The sequence below is a fragment of the Pocillopora damicornis genome, chromosome 13 (genome assembly GCF_964200805.1).
Source record: "Pocillopora damicornis chromosome 13, jaPocDami1.2, whole genome shotgun sequence".
NCBI classification, from domain to species: domain Eukaryota; kingdom Metazoa; phylum Cnidaria; class Anthozoa; order Scleractinia; family Pocilloporidae; genus Pocillopora; species Pocillopora damicornis.
In genome coordinates, this window is record NC_142682.1 from 7,685,748 (window position 1) to 7,698,793 (window position 13,046).

Genomic DNA, 13,046 nt, shown 5'->3' on the forward strand with positions numbered 1-13,046 from the left:
GCAATGGCGACGCCTCGTATGGACACGTTTACCATTATAGTTATACTCACGGAAAATGATATTCCCGGAGCAAGTCTTAAGGGAAGGAAACCCACTGAATTGAAAAAAGCTGATCTTTCATTTTGGCTGCAATGCAGAGGTGACTCTTGCAAAGGGTTAAATGTGAAAGGGACGCTTGTTAAGCAGTATGTGTAAAGCGGTTGATAATGTGAACATTATAATTTCATGTTTTCAGATGGTTTGTAAGTTCCAGCTGCATGCAATGCTGCACAGGTTTCGTCTTATTTAATACACGACTATCACAAGCTATTACTCAAATAGATTTTAAGTATAGATCACAAGGATGTGTTTTGTTCTGTTTTTTTAGAGTCGTGGAGTACTTTGCAAGTAGCAGGGACAAATTTATAGTTGACCTAGGTCCAAACCAAATTTATACAAAACACAAGGCTAGAGAATATGCTATTTTGCTTCCTGGTCCTTCATCTCAGAATGACGCGGCTCCCCGAGTAAAATACCCAACTACTAGCTGCGGGAAAGCTCTAGAGAAATTGCCACTGTTCACAAAGGCTGAAATGAAAAAGCATGTAGAAAATTCTGGTAAAAGAATTGGAAATGCTGAACACCATTCTGTTCCAACAAGCCTTAAACGTGCAAAAACATTTCTCCAAGATGAATATTTAAAGGAAATTGAAGCAGCTGATGATCAAGATTACTTCTATTTTAAATGCAAATGCTATCACAGCTCCAAGAAACATGAAGCACCTCGTGCTGTACAGGTAGCCCTTTGCATCATATCTGGCCAAGTGATAGATGCCACTTGTACACTTGTGCTGCAGGTAAAGTGGGTTATTGTAATCACACATTAGCCCTCATGTTAAAAATTTGCAAATACTCATTGTTTCAAAGCAAAAAAACTGAAGACCTCCAGGATGAATGTGATGAAAGTTCATCTTTAGCATGCACCTCAAAGTTACAAAGTTGGCACAGGAGAGGTCGGGGTGATTCAATCCATTCACAACCTGTTAGGGATGTCATAGTGACAAAAGTTAAGCCTGATGATAAGTCTGCCAAAGGCATTAGATGCCAGCTATATGAGGCCTGTAAAATAACCCAACGCAACATTGAAGAGGAAGAAAAATTTACAACAGCTATAACTTCAATTAATCCCAAAATGGGAATTGCTACTCTTCTCTCAAATCCAGTCTGTGAAACGGTTCAAACAATGTTTGGTAGCAGTCCTGTGGGCTCTACAAACAGCTATCAGTTGTCGTATACCGAGGCCAACTCTTGGGTGAACATCAATATCAATTGTGTTCCCAGACTTCCTGATTCAATATAGACATAAATAGCTACCCACGTTTTCCACTGAAAGACTCTATACCTAGAGCCTACCCAGACACTGTTCCCGGGGAAGAGAGAACATTTATAACTTCACTAGAAGTAGATGAAAACCAAATCAATGATATTGAATTGGAAACAAGAGATCAGGCAAGCAGTGACCAATGGAAAGAACTGCACATACAGAAATGCTGTCCCAAACCTTAATGAGGTTAAATGTGTAAGCATCACACGAATGAAAGAAACTCATAACATTTTGTAAGCTGACAACAGTATCCACAATCTGCTGGAAAGGGTGCACTGAGAGCTGCCCAAACATCCTTCAATTTGCTAAAAATTCAGGAGCCCCTGGGGACTTTGCCCCCTGGCCCCCCACCAGGGTGCTGCCCCTGTACCCCAAAGGGTACCTACACAGCTCCCACACACCCAGCATGTGTGCAGGTAACAAAGTTACCTGCTATTAAAACTTTGTTACCTCCTATAAAAAAAATTGACAAGAACCCTGCAGTAGAGCTTACTCTTGTGATCTTGTGGTTGGTCATGGAAGAAAATTGGGTAGTGCTGCTTATTTCGCTTGCAATGTTACAACTTCTCAGAGGACAGAACAACAAGGTTTCCATCTAACCAAAAACTCAATTATGCATGCCAAGTATTTTAATTGTACATTCTGGTATTTTTTTCAGCAAAGACATCTTCAAATTTTTCTTCCTGTATCAACAAAATTATTGTTTTTGTTGGGCTCTTTTCTCCCTCTCATGTGGTAGTATTGAATCTTAATACTGTATAGTGCCCTCTAGGATTCAGCAATCCCTTGGGACGGATAAACGTTTTGCCACAAGAGCTTCCTCTTCTGACTTTGTGGTTGGTCAAGGTAGAAAGTTGGAAGAACTGCTTATTTCATTCAAAAATTTGTTCATTGTGATTGGATACAGAGATAGATTTCTGTAAAACACTATGACCTTTGTGCATGTGGTAGATGTTAATGATATATATTCTGGTTCAGTTTGGTTTTAGTGAGCAATAGATTATTCACAAACAAGATGATTAAAAAAAAGTAATATTACTTAAATAAATTTGTTTGCCTCTTTTCATCAAGTTTCTTCTACCAGAGCTTACTCCTTTTGATCTTGTGGTGGGCCATGGAAGAAAATTTGGAAGTACTGCTTATTTTGCAGATATTATACCAAGTAACAGAAACACCATAGAGCCTCCATCTAACCCAAACACCATTATGCAAGCAGTGCCTATTTATTGTGCATTCTGGTATTTGTTTCAGAACACACTAGAGCACTCCTTTTGTTGGGCTCTTTTCCCTCTCCTATGTACCTAGATTCAAATTTCTTTTCTTTTGAGCAGGTTCACCTTCAAGCATACTAACTTGTTTATTAAATTTTTTGTTTAAAGCAAATCAAGCTAACCTTTTGAACATATAATTGGGGTCAATGTTTTAGGATTAGAAAATGGCAATTTACAGGCCACACAAATTTTACAGAATCAGTGAGGAAGAGCATTAAGCAACCAAAAGGTCACCAATTAAGAAATCTTGATATATTTTGAACACAGGCTGGATTTCAGAAGTAGATCCACAAGATTCAAACAAAGAGTAAATCTGACTATCGCAGAGAGCCTTGCCAGATCTAGCAATCCCCTGACATGAATTAAATTTGAGCCAACACAACTTGTTTCTCCTGATCTTTTGGCTCAACTTTAATATTTCAAAACAACCATTTACAGGTCCATACAATGACACAATTAATGGTGGAAAGCTTTCAACAACAGAAAGAGCGAGTAAGAAATTTTGAATACAGTTAGAGGACCAACAAGATGCCTGAGGTGAACCAAAGACGGAAAGATGGAACAATTTAGACATGCCACTAGTGCAACTACTGCACCCAGAACTAATGACATTATGCACAAGTGCAATTACTGCCCAGAGAAGAAAAGGTATGGAAAAGAAATTAAATCTGATAAGCGCATGCATGTAGCATCCTCCAGGATCCAGCCATCTGCTAGACTGGATTAAAATTTTCCCACCAGAGCTTCATTCTGATATTGCAATAGGGCATGAAAGAGAGTTGGGAAGAGCTGCCTTTTTCATAAGGCAAAAGTTACACCTTTTTAAAGGTTTTACTAATAGGTTTCTATCTAACCCAAAACTTAATCATGCATGCAATATATATTAATTGTGCATTCTGGCATTTGTTTCAGCAAACAACAGATTATTCACTTGGAATGAAGATATCTTAAATTGCCAAATAGCAAGTAATCATACTCTAAATCATATTTAATCATATTTGTTTAATTATGAGATAGTTGTTTACATAAAATAAAGAAAACCTTTTGAGCATATGTTCTGGCTCAATGTTTTAAGATTATGAAATGGCAGTAGGCAACAGGAAGAACTGTCATTCAATAACGAATCTCTAAATATTTTTACCATAAGTAAGATTTCGCAGGATGGCAACAAGATGCCAAAAAACATGGAGTAAATCTAATGACCACACAGTGCCCTCAAGAACGAGAGATCTTAGGCCAGTGTCCTAAATCTCACCTTATTGGTGAGTGGTTTGACTTGGTCATGATGGCTGTTGGCTGATATCCAAATGCCTGTAAGGCATTTGGATATCTAAAGGAATATGGTCATGGCTACCCAGCTGTTGCCAAACAATTCATGTGCACTCAAAGAGGAATATCAGTAGGGTGTTTAATACACATTTCACAGTTCATAGCAAACAGTTGAAGCAAAAAACTTTCAACCATCATTCTTTATGCAAAACCTCCCTCTCCATGATCACAGATTTTCAATGGTTTTGTGAATTTTAGGCACAATAGGTTTGCAGTGATCATAGTCTTCCTTTAGTGTCATCAGTCATGTACCAAGCCTGGTTAACTCTGTTTCGCCTCCACAGTCAGAGGAGGCTTTTATTATGTGTTCAGGTAACACAAAAGTGGTCAGTAAAATTGTAAAGAGCCAGTTTCTGGAGCTGGCTAATCTACTAACTGTCAATCTCCAGGCAGTCAAACAGGAACCACAGATGTCTATATTTCCTATTCATATGAGTTTTGTTTCATATTATTTATTGTTGCTTTATTTTTTTAATTGTTATCATTTATGCTGATAATATAGATATTGCTGAAACTGAAAACCGAGAGAATCCCTATGTGGGGGCCAAAAAGAAAAAGGAAGACGGAGGGCCCATTGTTAGCAGTGAAATCAGTGCAACATGCAGTGAAAAGCTAAATCTTTCCAGAAAGCAGTTTTTTCATGAAGGAAGAAAACAATGGCCGCCCTAGGGCCAATCCATGTAAATGGATCAGGGATAAAGGAGAAAATGACATGTAAGGACTGTGATGACTAACTACATTAAGAATTCAAATCCATGTATGCATGCGATAATTCCAAACATTGTCAAAGCTAAAATCAAAGAGTACAAAAAAAAACAAAAAACAAAAAAAAAAGGAAAATCAGGTTAGAAGTATGCATGTGCTATACGAAGGGGGCCTCATATGCAAAAGGAAGTACACAAACATCAGGAATAGCTCTGGTGTGGCAAAAGAAACTGGAAGGAGAAGGGAAAAAGTAAAAACAAAGTCCATTGCTTGGTGTGAAATCCCAAAAATACTGCCTTACAAAGCACTGATGAGTTTTGTCAGGGCCTGACCTGATCTCGATTGTTGAGTTTGTGAATAAATTGTGGATTTGCGATTACAATGGGTGCAAATTGTGCTGAAGATACCCAGCTGATGAAAAAGTAATCCAACATTTGAACAAAAAAAATGGAAGAAATGGAGGAAAAGAAATTAACAACTGCCTGAGGCCACTAAGTTGAATTTAAACTCATCCCAGCTGATATGAAATGGGTGTCTTGTATGTCAGGGGAACTAAACAACTGTGCTGTCTACTTCTCTCGTGGATCTGAGGCAACCTAGCATCCATGGAACTACCAGTAGGGAATAGAAACTGCAAAGTAGGTTGAAGGCTTTAAAGTAAGATTCAAGAGATCCTGATGGTAAACAAAGAGGTGAGGTCCCTAAATCTATTGCAAAGAAAAGTCAAGGCAGGAGTTTGAACCCCACCTGGAAAATAGTTGATTGTGTTAAGGCACAACCACTCCACAACACAAACAATGCTTAGCAGCAGTGGTTTCTAGCTGTTTTGACTGTGGTTATGCAATTTACCAGTCAGTTCCAACTTCAGGCATCAACAGTTGTCTTAGATCTCCTAATTACATCACCCTTAGTCATTTCTGTGATGTGTGCGTGTGTGAAACTGTGAAGTGTGGAAGACTTTACAACAGTTCCTCAAGTGGTTCAGTGAAAAAAGGAAAAAATTTAGTTCTCTTACAGGTTCACTGGGATTGAATCAAAGAGATTCTCATGGAATTTTGCCAATCTTATCCAGAAAATCTTCAAGATAAGTAATCTTTCTCAAGAGTTCATGGTGAAACTACATGCCTTGGCACTCACAGCCCACTCTTTTCTGTTAAGTGGAGTAAATCCCACAGTGTAGACTCTATCCCCCCCACACTAAACTGTTGTATGTTTGTAAGTTTGGCTTTGCACTTGGCCTTGATTCCATGCAGGGCCAGGAGGCCAAGCACGTGAAATTGGCCAAATATGCTGAGAACACTTGCAATGAGAGGAAGAGCACAAGATGGTGGACAGTGTTCCATCATGAGTTTGTCTCTCTTTGGTGGCTTAGGGAGATGTACCCTTTCAGTGTATCTTAAAGACAAGAGAAAAAGAATATCAGACATAAATCAGACATTCCCAGGAGGATAAATGACAGCGCTAACAGATTTTGCTGCTGCTGTCTGTCAAAGACAAGTCCTGATGACAATGGCTGAAAAATCCGCATAAGCAATTTGATGCACCTAATCAAACAGTCTTGTTACTGGAAAAGTCTACTCAGCTTAATTAAGCACCTGCTTTCATGATTCTTTTTTTCAGATTAAGAGTAGAGCTGAGTTAAAACAACTGAAACATTGACCAGATTGATCAACTGGAAATTTCTCAATTAAAAAAGGATAGATCAGTAACAAATTAGAATATACAGAGAATCAAACCGGCTTTATTTGCTGAATGAATTGTCAGATTATCAACACCATCGCTAGAAGCATTAATTTAAGTATTCAAAGTGAACAAGACTAATTTAAAATAGAGAAAAGATTTTATTGCTTGTATGTAAACACTTAAACAGTTGACTTATATCTCAGCATGCTTTAATGAGCTCGTTACTTAAATCTATTATAAAAGTCTAAAAATAAACTCAATATTCTAGTTAACCCAAATATTTTTGTAATTAACACTAAATATTTCAATGTTCACTGTGTTTATCAAAGAGGATAACTGTATATTGGAAATCAACAAAATCATTAATATTAGTAACACCAGAAAAACCTGATCATTAAGTTGCTTTTGTAAGAAGTTAAAAATCGGTAAAATGTTTATCAGGGGATTAAGAATACTTCAATTTCTTTTACAATTTGAAGTACATAAATAATCCACCTGTGCTAAGCTTAAAATGCCCAGATTCAATTCAATTTTTAATTTACAAAATTAAGTTACAAAAGTTTGGATGGACTGGGCAGCAGATAGCTTAGAGCTAGTCAAGGCAGACAAGTTCTTACAAATTACCATTAATATTTGTTTAGGTACAGAAATGAATAGTAAACAAAAACTAAAACAGGGAAGAATGGGAAAATAGCAGGAAGACAGAAACAGTACATCCAGATAAAAGAAAATCACAAGAACATGACTTCTAAATGGCATGTTGCACTTAAACTGTTAAGTTTAAGAGGCCAGTATCAATATGATTCTCTTTTTACTTTCTTTGTCAGCCTAGAAGACTTTTTCATGAGTATGAAATTTATGAGGACTTTATATAATAATTATATCTCACAGACATAATTTATAAACATGTTTAACATTATTGACACCACTCCATTTCTCATACAAGTTTGGGCCCTCATCAATTGTGCTAGCATAAGTTTCAGCATAATTTGGAAAAACAAGCATGATTTTTGCGCTTTTTCTAAAAGTAGCACTGCCAGCATAATTGGAATATTTTTCATTTATGGAAGGGAACATTGGCAGAGTCATGACTTGTTTGATCACTACATATGCAAATTATAAAGTTGCTACCAACATTGAAAGTAAGATAATTAAAATGTCGAAACGAGAGAAAACACTCTTCGGATACTTCACGTCAACAGTAAAGAAGAAGAACAACACATAAGTCAGTGGTGAGAATTCTGGTAAGTTATGTTAACAACTTTTAAAGTTTAAAAAATTAAAAAGTCACATGCCCAGTCACTTTCCAGTGGTTGAGACCTACCCACACTACAGCAGAGGCCCTCAGGATCTTCCTGTTTCTCAACAGTGATGCAACCATCAATGGCTTGATTAGAGAGGTACCCCTGCTGCCCAAGACACATCATTTAATGCCAGGAAGAGAAAGTGGTGGTGGAAGCTCCCCTCAGAGTGACTTCCTTATTGGTCCTCTGCTGCCAAGAAGGTGCTCCTGGTTCAGCCACCTCCTGCTGCTTCAGAGAGCTTTTTTAGCTCAGCTCTCAGCCTCATTCAATAACCAGCAAGTGTGCACTGTCAGATTACTTACAAGCAAGTATGATGCCGCAATATAAGAAGTGCTAAGCTATATCAGAACACATTAAGTGTGATACAAACATCATACATTTTGATACAGTAGGTCACCACTTCTCATTTGGAATGAAGTGCAATAGTTAGTTGTGTTTTATCAGAGCAAGTGTGTTACTCAAGATAAAGAATATAAGATGTTTTATTAACAATAAATATGAAATTTTGGTTTTTGGACTAGTTTTGTGTTTTTTACTTTTAAGAATACATTACGAGAAAGTAGCATAATTTTCAAAAACAAGCACTATTTTAAGCATAATTTGGAAAAAAATTGGGCACAACTAGTAGCATAATATGCTACTTTTACAAGCACAATTGATAAGGGCCTAATTGATTATTTTCAAAGAAAAAAAACCCTTAAAAAAATAAGAACTGTGACCAAGAAAATCCAAATAAACTCCTACTTCTTCAAGTTCTCTTAACCCTTTCATTTGAATAAGAGGAAGGAGGTTATGTAATAAAGGTCTCTGTCAAGTGTTATCCTCTCTCTCTGCAGAGAGAGGCCTTCCTAAAGACTTTGATAGGGGTCTTTGGTAATGCTTCATCTTAATCATTCAACAAATGCTAGACCTTCCACACAATTTACAGGCTTTACCATCAACAGATATGATGAATTCTTTAGGACCAGTAACAGCTTCAGTTAGAATGTTTTTCTTTTTGGTGATGATGTGCTTCCATAGATAGTCTTGTTTAATTCTCTTTGTTGTTTCTACTTATGTTCAATTTGCTGTTGTTATTCTTCCAGAGAGACCTAAAGGAAATTTGTGCATAACATAGTATAACTCACAAAGGAATCATGTGAAATGGCAAAGGCAACCAGTCTGGCACAATTTATATAGTTTTCAACCATTGTGGATTCAAATCATCCATGAAATCAAAAGCTTTATGTCCAAATGTGCAACAAACCATCGTTAAAGTTACTGACACCCTTTCTGCAGCAACAGAAAAAATATTGATTGCTTATGAAAAGATGGATGATAAGGGAGACTCTCAATAAACAAAGAGCTTCATGTTCTCTACAACCAGTAAATAACAGTAATGCATTAGCTTGAGTGTTTCCAGCAATGAGATCCTTGTTATATTTAAGTCTCAGTAAAAAACAAAAGGTTTGCAGCATTTGGGAAGTCAACACTTTACATTGTTAGCAGTAGAGTTAAGACAAGGGTTAATGTTTTCCCTATTTCAAATTGTCATTTGCATTTGAACATATCTATAATTTGTGAAATGTATATTTAATACTCTCATTATCATAGAAATCATTTCAAATAATATTACTCTCATTAACATTACCATTATTATCATTATCAGCAACAATTTTTTAGAAGTAAAATTGATATCCCATTCATAACTAACGTTTTAATTTTATTTCAGTAATTCTGATAAATTCATCTCAAGATACTCTATTTAAGACATCAGTTGCTCAAAAGACCATCACCTCTACAAATCTGTTGTTATCCAGCATTTATTTGTGCTTCACAAGTCTTGCTTTATTCTGCAGCAGATACCAGCCCTTTCTAGGAAAACCAGTTGCTCTAGGAGATATACTGTCACACTTTCACTTATATTTAGATTTTTACCGCATCACCAAAAAGCCTCTGGACACTAAAGGTTGTATGCCACTTCTCGAACATGAATTTGATATGAGGGTGTTAAAAAACTCCAAAAAACCAACAAAACTCAATAAAATACACAACAAATAGTTTTGCTCATGTTCAAGTGAGCATGGTATATGTATATCATACAAAAGGTGTTAAGGATTGCCTGCTTGCTTGCTTGCTTCTCTTAATAAAACATTCACTTTATATTAACACTTCAGGCAGCCAAGGGTAAATCAAAGAGTTCAGGTAGACCATGCAATAGAAATAAAGCTTCCAGCATAAGAATATGTTTAACTGAGCTCAACCCTTACACTTGTTCCAGACTACACCGTATAAAATGAAGTGCAAAATATTAGGACAGAAGTCGGGGCCATTACAGATATTTCAATAAATCTGTTTTAATTCCATTTTTAGGTTGATGTAAAGGTACTTTTCGCCAGGGTCTCAGTAAAATCATGAACAAAGCTGCAGTTGCTGTTACAATGAAGGACAAACAATGCAGGCCAATATTTCTCCCACATTGCAACTTGGACAAGTTTGATGACATTCTTGCCAATTCTGGAGCACATATCTTTGGCCTGTTAAATAAATTGGTCTCCTCTTCTCAACCATGAATATGTATGTATTCATTGAATAAGATGCAAGTCCCTGACACTAAAGTGTGTCAGGCACCATTTTAATGAGAGCAGCTGCTGCACCAAGTGAAGTAAGTAGTAACATTGACAGAGAGGATAATTATAAATTTAAGACCCTACTACATAAACACCTTAGTGAAATAGGAGAGCGGTTTTAGTTTATTTTACTGTTCATGCTATTTAAATTGTTAATTTGATTTAGATAGCTTTTATTAATTTTTACTGATGGATTGTATTATTTATTAAATATATATTTTTTCTTTTATCCAAGCTGATGTGACCCCCATATCAGTCAATGAAGTTAGGAAGAAGTACTGATGATTAGGTCCAACTCAGCTTTTCGATGCCACCTCTCTAAAACAAATTTCAAATAAAAGTATGCAGATTCAGATGTGATGATGATGCGAACATTGCTCCACATTTTCAGCCTGCTTACCAGCAGGAAGGAATTTAAGGGCTAAAAGCAGCCAGGCAAACCAAGATTGAAAAGGAAAAAAAGAAGTTTTGCCCGATTTTTGCTGTTTGAAAAGTCTTCATCCACAATTGAAACTGATTTACAGCCAAATAGCCCAACTGACAAATGCTATGAAACCATGCAGGGTGGAACTCAATCTCAAGTGCCTGACGTGTTTTTTAGAGAACTAATGAAAATGAGTGCAGGTGGCAGCATAATAAAAAAAAATTGACTACAAATGAAACAGATAAACTAAGGAAAAGGATCAAGAACAAAGCATACATGAAGGAATATAAAAAAAAAAAACATTAAGAAACAATTGACTACAAATGAAGCAGATAAACTAAGAGAAAGGATCAAGAACAAAGTGTACATGAAGGAATATAGAAAAAAAAATAACATTAAAAAAATCTTGACTACAAATGAAGAAGATAAACTAAGAAAAAGGATCAAAAACAAACAGTATGTGAAGGATTATAGGAAAAGGACAACATTAAAAAAAATGCCTACAAATGAAGCAGACAAACTAAGAAAAAGGATTAAGAACAAAGATTACGTGAAGGAATATAGAAAAAGAAAGAAAAGTGACCAAAACAACTCTGGAAGTAAAATGAAAATTGTTAATAATCAAACTACTTGTGAAGCAGAACACAGTTCATTGAAAAACAAAAAACAAAACAGTGTCCTGTGGTAAGTCAAGATAAGTATCTTTCACTGTTTGATGCTAAAACATATGGACAACTTCACCATCAGGAGTGGGCAGCAATTAATATAAAGAGGTTTCATGAGTCCATGATTTTCAAAATCTGGCATTGCCGAGTTTGCCATGAAGTATGGCCATTGTCATTAAAAAACAAAAAAGAAGCAGCCTATGTTTGTTCATGATGTGTAAGAGACAAGAACAGTATTAACCCTTTCACCACCGGTGGCCTCTTTAGAGGCCACTGACAAAAAGGTACTGCAACACTCGTGGCCCCTTTAGCGGCCAAATAAATTTACATACATTACCGCTCTCTAACCAGGCTTTTTTTAGCAATTGGGGGGCCCAGATATTGCCATTTTCCTAGGGAGGGTTTGAGTAATGCAATCGTGTTTTTATCACCACGCGGTTTCATACAAAGTTTTCGAGATATTTTGTTTTGAAAGTTCAACGAGATAAAAATTCGAACTTCGCCATTTTTAAATGTCTTCGGGTGACGAGAGCGACAATTCTGGATCAGATTTATCATCTTCAAGCGAATATTCTTTCCAAGATGACGATGTCCTTGAAGAGCTGTTCGATAGCGATGAAGAGGAAGAGGATTTCGCTGGTTTTAATTTCGATTTGCCCGAAAACATGAAGTGGGAGAACCAGCGCTTCGATGTAGACATGCAACCGTTCACGTTAACACCTGGTCCGACAATAAACTTACCTGATACTGGTAAGGCTTTTGACTTTTTCTCGTTGTTTTTCACCGAGGAAATCATCGGTAAAATTGTGGAATTTACAAACAAGAATGCTCAGAAGAAAGAAGTACCAAATTGGCAACCTGTCACATCCGAAGAGTTAAAGGCATTTATTGCAATGTTGATCATTTTGAATGACATTATTGTTGTCCCACGCGACGAACGCTACTTCCTGTCATCTGCAGAAGCAAGGCTATTTCACATTCCAGGAGTGAAAAACATTTTGCGATCTCGAAAACGTTTCTTCCAGTTAAAATCGTACATATTCTTCTGCGACCCAGACCACGAACAAACAGAAGAAGAAAAGCAAGACCCCTTATATAAAGTGAGAGGTATTTATCATGATATTGTTCAGAAATTCAAGGAAATTTTTAACTGCTCCCGTGAAATCTCCATTGATGAAGCTATGGTTCCTTTCAAAGGGAGGTTAGCCATAAAGGTGAGAATGCCAGATAAGCCAATCAAATTTGGAGTGAAATTCTTTCAACTCTGTGATTCCAAGACTGGCTATTGCAAGAATTTCTCTATCTATGCTGGGAAGGACGACAGAGAGGCTGGTAACATCGGAAAGACCGGTAAGATTGTCATGGATTTGGTTGCAGATTTGCACAATACAAACCATCACCTTTATGTTGACAATTTTTACACCAGCCCAATTCTTTTCCTTTTGTTGAGGACAAGGGGAATTCTTGCTGCTGGGACAGCAAGACCTCGCAAGGGCTACCCGCATGAACAATTGAAAAGAGCTGTTCTCAGGAAACGAGGAGAAGTGGCATGGCTTACTGCAAAGGAACAAGGAATGACAGCTTTGAGGTGGAAAGACAAAAAAGATGTCTATTTTCTAACTACAATACATTCCCCACCAGTGGTACCAGATTGGGTCGAAGATGACAACTCTGGGGCTGAATCAGAAGAAGT

The 13,046-nt window shown here is 36.8% G+C and overlaps 1 long non-coding RNA gene and 1 pseudogene across 2 annotated transcripts in view; one reads left to right on the forward strand and one right to left on the reverse strand.

The window, feature by feature from the left end:
* LOC149035305 (uncharacterized) overlaps window positions 1-13,046 on the reverse strand; it is a 40,730-nt gene that overhangs the window by 22,003 nt on the left and 5,681 nt on the right. The window lies entirely within an intron of this gene.
* On the forward strand, window positions 5,507-6,068 carry LOC149035308 (uncharacterized; annotated as a pseudogene).